Raw genomic sequence first — 12,069 nt, forward strand, 5'->3', positions numbered from 1 at the left:
AGTTACATCAGGGTGATGGGGAACAACCACCTTTCTCCTAATTCAGGAGCGTGTGGGAAAAGCACTTACCTGTCAGAAAAACTGTTGTCAGCTTGAAATGAGCTCTGCACTACATTTCTCCCTATTCAGGTACATCTTAAAAAAGCTTGTGGCTTTACTGGGAGGGCAAAAGTTAGTGCTTCCCCTGTCCAGTCAAATCTCAATTCCTTCAGCACACCAAACCCGTTTTCTCCTCAAACACTTCAGTTCAGCGGCAAAATGACCAGTTATTTTGAGGAAGACTAATTTTACAAACATTTCAGGGCAGAGACTCAACCACTGTAAATGGCTCCTGGCATTCTCCCTGCTCATCAGTAAACAGCCATGTAAGAACCAAAATTGAAGGAAAGACAAGGGTCAAATGGTTTCCTCACCACAACGAGTCGTGCGTAGCGCCCAAATCCTCAGCGTTTTTTGAACTCTGTCGGTATTATAAGAAACCGAAAAAAGCTGCTCTCCTGTACCTGGTGGAAAGCGGTCACAATGACTCCCCCGAATTTGCCTGCCTTTCACTGTAGGCGACACAGCTGACGGTCATTTCTGCAGACCAAAACACCCGAGGGTCGTCAAATCTCAACTCAAATTTCCCCGCTCACATCCTCCTGTAATCCAAACAAAATCAGCGTCCCCAAGTCCCTGAGAAATCCACTGTTTTTCCACCAACAAGAAAAAAAAATTGAAAGTATGGTGACAAAATGTTTTCATTTTGAAATGGACTTAAAGCTGAAACAATTCAACAAAAGGACTGAATTTCAACTGAAAATTGGGATTTCGCCCCGGCCTGAACAAACAGCCCATCAACAACTATAAAGCAAAAACAAAGTGACATGTTGTTAACTCACCTCAGCACAACTTGAATCGGAAAGATTCAAGTGCTGAGTAAAGGAAGCACCCAAAACGAAGGCATACGAAGATTGTCTGACGTTTCGTGCATAAAAGTTTCCCAACAGGACCCAAAAAAAAGTAAACGAAAATGCTCCAAACTGGTGGCAACTTCAAAGAAACATATTTTCCACACCACTTTGTCCCCGCTGCAGTGGACGGGCGGGAGGACACATCTGTCGCTGATGACCTGGGCACGAGGATGATTGCACTCCCGCCTTCAAACTGCACTGTCTTCCGATTGGCTTGGAGCACAGCATTGAGGATCTTGGAGACTGATATCAAATCCAAAGCAGCTGGTGAACATTTTCAAGGAGGTAAAAACAATGACTGCAGATGCTGGAAACCAGTGTCTTGGATTAGTGGTACTGGAAGAGCACAGCAGTTCAGGCAGCATCCGAGGAGCAGCAAAATCGACGTTTCGGGCAAAAGCCCTTCATCAGGAATAAAGTGAGCCTGAAGCGTGGAAGCTGAACGCCGCTGTTCAGGGGAGCTTTTTTAAAAAAGCACGTTTTCACACCGAGTTCACACTCCCATGTTTCGCGATTGTCTGGGAAATGGAAGAACAATGAAGAAAAGCGAAAAGACCTCAAAACTCTTTCAATTGTCTGAGCCTGGTCGAATGTCAGGAATCTATATGGCCATCCTATCACCGTGCTTCTCATCCACTTGTTATCCAAAAGAATCTGAACGAACGCTTGTCTGTCAGTTAGTGAAAGGCAGAATCGACAACGATTGGAAACGCAAGACAATGGAACTTGGACATCAACCAGCTCATTGTCTTCACAAGCACTGAAGTTGTAGAAAGTTTTCGCCTCACAGTACAATGTAACTGAGAAGGAGACGAAGCAGCGCCAGATGACCAGACAAGCTGTATTGCTGTTTTCAGGGAATTACTAAATATAGAGCCAACTGCCACAGGCCAAGGTCACCCCCACTGCAAATTATTTTTTGTTTTGATCATTGTAAACCAGCAAGGTACTGGATTTTTCCTCTTTCATGCTTTTTCAAAGAGAACCAACCAGTCTTCCAACTGTTCATAAGATCCCAATGCCTCTGGCAAGACTAGGATCTACCATGGAGCTTGGGGAAGAATATGGAGCTTCAAGGTGACCTGTCAATCTCACCCAATAATTGTGAAGATGAGAAACTGGAGGTGATGAACTGCAAATGGAAAGTTTGAATACACTGTTGTACCCCTCCCCCCACACCCTCAGCACAAACAACAAAAACCCAGTAAACAAATTGTACTTTCTCAGTATTGGTTTCTGTTTCTTGTCACATTCTTTTGTGAAAAAAAATGAAGTGTGCTTGAGGCAGCACTGCATGTTGTGAATGATTTCTGTTGGAAGGTACAAATGTTTGTTGTGCTCTTTCTTTAATCCTCAGCATTTTCTGAGCAAGATTCTCCAGCGAATGCCTGCTTTTCTCAGTAACATGGAAAAAAGATTATGCGAAAGTCTTTTGAGAAATATGTCTAAGTGAAGACAAATTATTCCACAGGATTATGGGTCAGTCGTTACCTTCAAGTTACAGAGAAAATGTTTTTAAGCCAAATGCTTTAAGATATGTCATATTCACTCAACAGCCATAACACTTCCGCATGATGGTGGAAAAAAACCTGGATGGGTGTAATGGCCTACTTCTTTTCCCAGCATCTCGCATCAGTCCAAGAGATCTGGCATTTGTTGCCACTCAGTGAATCTTTGAGAACACACCATTCTTTAGTCATGGGTCACTGATCTAGAGTTGGAACAGGCCTGAGTGTTGCAGAATTCCAAGGGGGGAGGGGTGGTGGAAAAGAGAGGAGAGAATGCAAAATTGGTTATATTATACTTGGGATACTTCTGTTCAGTTCTGACCATGAAATTTTCCCAGCACAGGGAGACAATACTCAGCTGTGATTAACCCGAACTGGCAAGGTGTATTGCCTCAGGATTAGAAAAACTTGAGCTTTTATTGCAATCAAAGTAGAAAAGAAACGTAGAAATTAATGATTGAAAGTGTTAAGATGATGTGGGTGGACTGTAGCTTTAAGAGAGTGAAAAGCTAGCAATGAGATACAATGTAACATGTGCTCCAGTTACTGGGGTAGCTGGTTGCCCGGGAACAACAAACCACATGCAAATTCGGCCAATCATTTGAAATTATAGCCTGAAAATTACCAAACTCCAAAAGAAATCCCAACATTCAGTTGTGTTGTACACAAGATGAAATTTAGTATACTGAGAATCTTAAAAGCTAATGACACAATTCAATGCTTTGGGGGTATAAGACTGGGGAAAAATTGAACAGGTGAGAGGAGAACTGCCAAGCCAGTGACATCTGCAGACTGCCCAGAAAAATAGTTCTCTCACAAGTACCTTTATCAATCAGTAATCTGTGAAGCCGAATCCCCCAAAAAAATGACACGAATACAGAGAAAACTGAAAGCTGTCTGGTTTTGAGGTAAGGAGTTTTGTTTCGTAAATCTTAAGCGGGGACTTTATCGGACGAGTATTATAGAGAGGAAGGTAAAAGATAGGTTAGTAAGAAATTGTAAATTGTTGTACTTTAACAAATAAAGTTAAATAAACAAATAAATAATAACAATTAAGTTGTTAATTTTTACTTTAAATAGTTCTTGGCCTCTCGAATTTTCAGATTACTGCACATGATAAATCTTTTCTGTGTTGCTACTGTAAATTAAGCAGGAGGGTTTGCCAGTGTCGTAACAAAGGTCACATTTACAAAGGAAGGAGAAAATGTATTCATATTGAAGAATGTTGTATAGAATACATGTTCCTGATATCTCAAAAAAGGCATTTACTTCAATGTATTCATTCCTACTAGGAATCAAAGGCATTTTTTCAAATCTTGCTTGTGTTTTAGTGTTAAAGGCAAAATTGGTATCAATTTCTCAACTGTTTCTAACCCTGATGATCTTCCTTCTAACTAAACAGCTGCAAACAAGTGATTTAGTTTTTCAACAAACTGCTTCTTCTCGTACATGTGTTTAAATGTGGAGACTTACATGCAATTTTGGCAGGTACTTTTTGAAAGCAACTAGGATGAAGCAACACATGGTGCAAATGAATAGTACACGAAAAACAAAGGTTTCATAAAAAAACAGACAAAAAAGGACACAATAAAGCTTACTGATTTTTCATTTTTAAATAACCCGAGAAAACATTTTGGTCCTTGCACATGACAGGAGTTCAGAAACCAGACTGTGTGGGGAAAATTTACAAGGGTTTCTTTATTTCATTGTAATTCCAGGAGATGGTGTTTGTCAGTTTTGGAAGGAGCATTGCGAAGATAATGGCCAGCAACATGACTGATGCCACTCAACATAAAGATATCTGCATGCCTCCTCCTCTTTGTCATATTCAACTTCCCCCTCAATTTGTTCTAATTTCCTAAGTTAGCAAGAAGAACCCTCAGCTCTTCTTTGGATATGTCCTTGGACCTTGACTATCTTGCTCAATCACAAGTAAAACTGTATTTTAAAATCAACATAATGGCAACACAAGATCACTGAAGGAAAAAGCTCTTGGCTGTGGCACCTATCTAGAATATATATACATACTCGCAACTGGACAAAATTGACAGGACTAGAATAAGAAAGCTAAATGAGAGAGAGATTGTGATCGAGCCAAAAAAAAACACATTTAAAGAGGCAAGGCTGGAACTGGCCTTTTTTCCCACATCAGTAAGCAATTTACTATGAAAATGTATATCACAAGGTTTCATATTTGATCAATTGATCCAGCTGTTTTTAATTAAACCCAGAATACTGGAATAGGATATTCCAAACCTCCAGATTAATGGTTTGTTGAAAGCAAACTCATTGCATAAGCATACTCTCCCAAAATCCTACTGGAGCCTAACTTTTCCAGCAATTGCTTAATTATTTCAAAGTCTGCAAAAACAATGCTAAAGCAAGGAAACTGTAATAATGGTTTTCAATTATTGGTGGTGTAAATTAACTTAGATAGACCAGTAAATTCAATTAACTGTGATTTTTTTTTAAACTAAATTATGCCACACATGGGAAACCACTAATGCAAATTTCTATGAAAACACATCTTAAAATAGTTGAAGTTCCCATGCTCGTACATCTCAATTTCATAACACAACAGGAGGTCTCATTTCTGAATCGATTAAACCATTGTTACACAACAAAGCAATTATACATTACTTGTTACACTGCAGGCGAAGATAACATGCTGTGTCATGATGTTTTTACATGACAGCAGGAGGGGTGTTAGACCTTATTACTTATGACAGTGAGATTGTTCTTTCACGAGCAAGACATCATTTCTCAAGCCCCAACACGTGCTGGTTACCACTCAGTGCCATGACAAATCATGTATTCAGACACTGGCCAAGTGCTAGTTTGAATGGCATAGTGATTGGTATCTGACCGGTAACACAAGAGAAATCACGTCCCACTGCATCCTTCTGATAGACCTTGCATCAATATTGAATGTTGGCGTTCACCAAATTATGTCAGCAAGTGCTTGACAACCAAGACACCCCCAATTATCACCAGTGTTACCAGATTCTCTCACAGCAGGGAGACCTGGACATTGTGCCAGTGACAAGTATAAGTGAGAGAGATTATTTGACAAGGAAGCATGTCACATTCAAATGGTTCATGTTGTTCGATTTTCTACCCAGTTAAATATAGGCTCTCGGGAAGAGTTTTCCTGAGTCATTTAGACTGGATTCCCTCTCCAAACTTCCAGTAACTACCAACTGTTCATTTGACTGGCCCACAAATGTCCTGCAGGATTCCGTACAAACTTATTGCCATTGAGCAATACAAAATGACAAGCTTTGATTATGCACTTGAACTTGAGTGAACATGGCAGAAAAATCAGCATTACCTCAGCAAAACAGATTTCTGAACCATTCAATATCTGAAGTGTAAATCAGCCATTAGCAGATTCAGTATGTAATTCAACAAATTCAAATTCTAAGCAAGATGATACTAAATCTTTGCAGGTTCATTTCAGATCCAGGTGTGTTCATCAACAGTAATTTGCAGTTACCAAATATTAAATATTCACTTCTGCTTGATTGCACAAGCCTTAGATTTTCTTGAGAGGCTGAGTGGGTATTCATCATTTCTGAGCACTCACACTTCCTACTGTTCCAGATACTCAATTTCTTGAAGGACATCTCACTCACTCCTTTTTATTTGCAGTGTTGAGAAGGTTGTTGATTAGAGATGTTTTGTAAAAATTTGCAAAACAAAGGGCAACTTTCAGCAACCTCCTGATTTGCAGTGTACATGTGCAGTCATCAGGAGCTGCTGATCAAATTGGCATCTGTAGGGAGAAAGCAGATTTAACATTTCAAGTCCAGTGATGCTTCTTCAGAACTATTAGCAGCTTGGAACATATTTTCTGTAGATAGGGGGGTGGGGTTTGGGGGCAAGATGAAGCGACTATAGTGACACAGCCAAAAGAGAGAGAACAGTTCAGCAGACAAAGGGATGAATATTGCTAAGACAGAGAAAAAGACCTAAATTGATAAAGACCACAAGTTGGTGAAAAAGGGATGGGTGTGCTGAAAGCAGGCAATGTCAATGATAGTGCCAGCAGTGTGTGGATGGCTGAAGGACATAAGTGAAAATGTTCATGTTCTAAAATTATTGAACTCCAGATTTAGTCCAGAAGACTGCAGAGTCCCGAAGCAGAAAATGAGATGCTGTTTTTCCAGCTTGCAGTAAGCTTCACTGATGCATTATCTAAGGCTGAAGACAAAAAATGATGGCCAGAGAACACGGTGGCATGTTAACATGGCTACCAACAGCAAGTTCTGGCATCTTTTTTGTGAACAGAACATAGCTGTTCGGCAAAACAATCACATAGTCTGCGCTTCATTTCTCTCATGTAAAGCAGGCCATATTTCGAGCAGCAGATACTCTAGAGCCCTGCAGCCCTGGAGTTTGAAAAGAATGTCACTTCTCTTGCTCCTTGGATGCTGCCTGACCCGCTGTGCTTTTCCAGCACCACACTCACAACTCTAATCTCCAACATATGCATTCCTCACTTTCACCTAGATATTACAAGTTCTCCAAATACATAGTAAAGTGCTGTGGGGAGTTAGTTCAGGTGGAGGAGGAGTGAACAAAGGTTTCCCGGAGGGAACTGGGAACCCAGCAGACAAAATCAACAGCAAAAGGATAAATACATTAACAGAACTGGCCAGATGTTTCATCAGTTTTCACAATGCATTGTTCTACAAGCATCGCTGACAATTTCTTGGTTGATTTTCTCAAGACATCGATCAGGACCACCTTTTCAGTTCTCTCTGTGACAAAGATTGAAGGGTAAATGACACAGAATGAGAGCAAAAACAGAGAAATGAAAGTAAAGCAAGAAGAAACTCGAGCAAGAAACAAAGAAAGCAGAAGGAACCAGAGACACAAATAAAAAGGACCAATAATCAAGAGAGACAGCACTGGCCCAACATAATTAAATATCGCTGTGCACATTCTATCATATGAGGGGAGAAAATCCAATAAAATGACAAAACGTTGGTCTGAAGCTTTGCAAGGTAGCTGTATGACTGATAGATCAGCAAAACACAATTATTCATCCTGTGGTGTAGGGCTTGAAATGGTCAGATTTTGTTTAAATTACATTGAAATTGTATTTCAAAACTACTCAGCAACAGATTGACTTAGAAGAAGCCAACTGAGTTACACATGTCAGAATCTAATGAACACTGACATTAGAATGATCAAAATTGGGGGCTTGTTAACCGTCAGCCAATTTTGACCACAGTGTGTTGCAATTTTTAAATGTTTGCTGGGAAGAACAGACAATACATCAAAAGAGAAATACTTTTACAGAGTCTCATGTTCAAGATACATACTAAACGTACAAACAAGTGCCTTGACTTGCATTACACATAGCTGCCTCAGATCAAGATGCTGCCTGTCAAGCATGTTCCACCATTCAGTGACATATTTCAGATGCGCAACCTGAATAACTTGTTCCTGGAACAGAAATTATGCTTACGTCCTCAAGTCAGGGTTGAACAGTTGCTCTGCTGTCTTGGGATTAGTCCCAAATTTGCAACCTTTTCAAAATTTGCTGACAGATGCTTTAATTTTTTTAATGCAATAAGATTTATTTTAAACCTGGGAATAAAGATAGCTTGTTTTCTTAAAAAAAAGGGAAAAGATAAACAGGCAATTCAGGGTGATATGCACTAAGTTCCAGCATGGCCAGCCTAAAACTTGGCAAAATAACAATTCAAGTAGTAACCTGGGCCAAATGCAGAGAACTTCTCTGCATACAATAGACCATCATACACCTGGTTGTACTGACATTTTGAACAATCCCCTGTTAACTGTTTAAAAGGCCAACTTTCTGTCATAAGTTTTCTCCAATGGGCAGATCCTCCTGAAGGGCCATCAACAATATAGCATCTGGGATGCAGCCATTCTGCATTCTCAATTGACAACGAGCTCAGAATGGACACCAAAACAAATAAAGTCAGCCCCTCAAGCCTGCTCCATCATTCACTAAGATCATGGTTGATTTGATTGTAACCTCAACTCAACACTATTACAGATCTGATTATCTTGGATCCCCTTGGTAATCAAGAGCCCATCTCCCACTGCCTTAAAAATATTTCAAGATTCTGCATCCACTGCCTTTTGATGAAGAGAATTCCCAAAGACACTCAACCCTCAGACAAAAAAAAAGTTGCCTCATTTCTGTTTTAAATGGGTACCTCTTATTTTTAAACCAGGACTAGATTCTCCCACAAGTAGAAACATCCATCCAACATTAACCTGAATAAGTTAGAGAGCCACAAAAAGAATAAGTTCCATTTTTACTTGCTTATCATGATATATGGGAACTCAAGGATTAAAGATCCACAATTGAAAGGACTCACTGCAGTATCAATTGCATGCCTGTCCTGTTACAGAATGAGACGGTACGTCACAGTAGGAGGGGCTGGCTGACCCCAAATGGACAGAATCCCCTGGAGCCATACATGTGGATTTCACTTCCAACCTCAGGCAAACGTGTTTGTCCTCCCTGGACAAGAGTTGGCCATAACCTTATTTACTGCCTCCCGTTCCCATTATCATCTTTCCGCTGTCTCGTAACATGGGCATGTGAAACCAATAATAAGAACAAAGCAAAATCCTTCATTCTAAACCCTTATCCATTAACATACAATTGTGAAGAAAACAATAACCAGTTCCTATCAGCCTTTCGCTATTTGTCACACAAAGTCAGCAATCACCAGACACTGTAAAATTGTAATTACCTGTCTTGGACATTGTAACAGCAATAAGCCATGTGACTTGTAGACCTCTATTATTCAGATAAAATATACAGCTTTCGTGTGTAGTGCAGAGATTCATCGAGGGGTGCCACCACAAGGAGGCAATGAGACTCCTTTGTTGTCACCCAGAATCTCTCCTTGGCTATCCAGAAATAAAGCATCTACTTTTGAACTGAAATTTGTGTTGTCCCAAGTTAAAAGTCAAAACTTGCACAAACCCGGTCAAGTGCCCTCGGGACCTTTCATCTCCGCTGACTCGTAAAGTCCAGAGGATACAAGCTTAACCGGTTCAGTGTTTCCTCATTCCACGCATTTGTCCAGTAAACGTTGTCTGAGTGGACTGAACTCTGAACACCAATGCATCAACATTCTTCTGTAGTTATGTTTACTAGTACGAGACCCAATATTCCAAATGCTGTTCAATTACTCCTGTAACAGATCGCAAGTAATTGCTGACCTGAAGATGGGATAAACAAAATTCTTTTTAATAACTTTTTGTGGAGAGACTGAGAGAAATAACTTTCATGATTCAACCCAAACCATCTTGCCACGTGAGGAAAGACAGCCAAAAGCTCAGTTCCAAGGAAGTAGCTTCAAAAATAGTCGGGTGAAGAGCGAAGGAGATTTTGAATCTCAAGCTAACCTCGGAGTCCGGAAAATATGTAAGACTTAATGTTACAGAGGTCAGTGAACATTGATGTGACAAACCCAAAGACTCCCATAAACCAAGAAGACTGAGGTACAGCCTAAGCCGTGACCCATACCCATTTGTCTAATTATCATCAGGACTGCACAAGTTGAATCCAATTCCATGAACAAGAAACAGCCTTTTTGAACACTGTCCTGGCTTAGAAGTACAGCCTCAGATTACACATGATTCATGAGAAATTGAACCAAAAATTAGACTAACTTTTCTCAAGCAATGCTTCATCGGAGTGCAACATATCACAGGTCCAGTGTGAACACGTCAACTGGGCATTCAGGTACATATGACAATCAAAGTTAAAATAAAAGCCAAAGATTCTTTGTTCATCAGCCCAGACATGTATGACAGCTGATATACCACAGCAATTCCTCCAAATCATGTCATTTTGTGGAAGAGGTCAAAAATAGATTCAAAAACCAGGCCAGTGAGGGACAATTTGCAACCAATCAAAACAATACCACAAGGTCACACCTGGTCATAATAGCCTTCAAGTTCCAGCAGTCCCCAATTTCTGACAAAAAGTACTAACTCCTGACATCTAACCTATATTTGGAATTTGATCCCTGATTTTCCCAAACATACTTGAGGCAAGCCCTCTTCACCAAATCTTCTAAACCAAATCAGTCCAAATGCTACTCTTTTGACAGAGCCCAGAGTCTTGACAAATAACTTACAAAATTAGATACATGAACCTCGAAATCAACTGTAACCCTTCTCTATGTCCAGTGACATGCAGATCAGATGAATCGCACGTTTGACGGAGAGAGATGGAGTTTCTGATGCTGTTTCAAGCTTTAAGGTTTGGCTGTCATTCAGAAAATCTATTGTGTAATTCAACCAAACCAAACTGCTCAGAAGTGGTGATGCAATTCTGATCCTCTGTCATACCCTGAAACTGGAACCAACTTTAAACTGCTGCTGGGATGCCACCAATCTATCTGATCATTTGGGCAAGTGAAAAACCATAAATCACATATTAAAAATCAAAGCAACAGCAATGTAGAACCATGGTTACCAATTCTCGACAAATGGAACATGTCAGATGTTCCAGAAAGTTCTTGGCGTTTTCCAGGACATAAACATGTCTAATTCTTGGAATTTGACTGATGCTTGAGAACAATATGGTGAACTTTCCACTCTCAACCCACAAAGCTTCTAACATTCTCTGCCTTAATCAAAGGTGTGAAATTTTCAACAAGCAATGATCGGGACAATGCTGCCCTCTGCTGAATACTGTCAAGAAAACAAACGTGCACAATGACAAAGTCGCTTCAAAGAAAAAGCAGGCGATTAATTAGAATTTTCACCGATGTTTACAAAGCAACAACAGATCTTTCAACTCACTTCAAGGTACACCAGTGTTTTGTTGTTTCATTACCATTTTAACTTGAACTTTCTCATGGGAGATGGTTGAGCATAGGGAAATGTGAGAAGAATCTGATATCGTAAATTCTCCACCAAATATTAGTGCCATTTGTGAACAATGTCTCTTCATATTCCCATAAGGAGCTTAAAAGACCTTGTATGTATTGTTTCCTAACCGATAATCCCATTGTGAGCTGCATTACCATGTCTATTTAAGACTTAATTTGACCTGTGACTCAATTGTTCTGCTGTAAGTCATTTTATAACAGAAATCAACTGGCTTTGAATACTTTTTGCAGAACTTGCAAATCCAATGACACTAACTTGAAATCCTACTTTTTTGATAGCTATCAAGTATCTGGAAAAGCACTTCTGTGTCATCAACAAAGCAAAGGTAACCATGCCCTTGACCCCACACTGCCCCATATTCCCGACTCTTTTGTGATGCTTATGTGACTCTCAAACTAGGGAAACTGATCTAGTTCGATTAGAATATAGACCAATCGTTTCACGTTTCGATTGAAAAGTACTTGGAATATATTAGATTGCAGAACACATCACACACATCTTAGCAATATCCGTGGAAGTGGTACGAAGTGCTGAATTGTCAAGTGTTCAGAATTGCAAAAATCATTTGTGCAATTGGGAAACCATTCTTAGCAAAATTATTTTGGTTTGTGTGCTGAACTATCTAAATTTAGATTTGGACGTTTTGCGATTGGCACATTTTCAAAGTGAGTGTTTTGCAGCACAAATGTAACAGACCTCCTGATCCA

Source organism: Chiloscyllium punctatum, chromosome 35 (assembly GCF_047496795.1).
Source record: "Chiloscyllium punctatum isolate Juve2018m chromosome 35, sChiPun1.3, whole genome shotgun sequence".
In the NCBI taxonomy this organism is placed as follows: domain Eukaryota; kingdom Metazoa; phylum Chordata; class Chondrichthyes; order Orectolobiformes; family Hemiscylliidae; genus Chiloscyllium; species Chiloscyllium punctatum.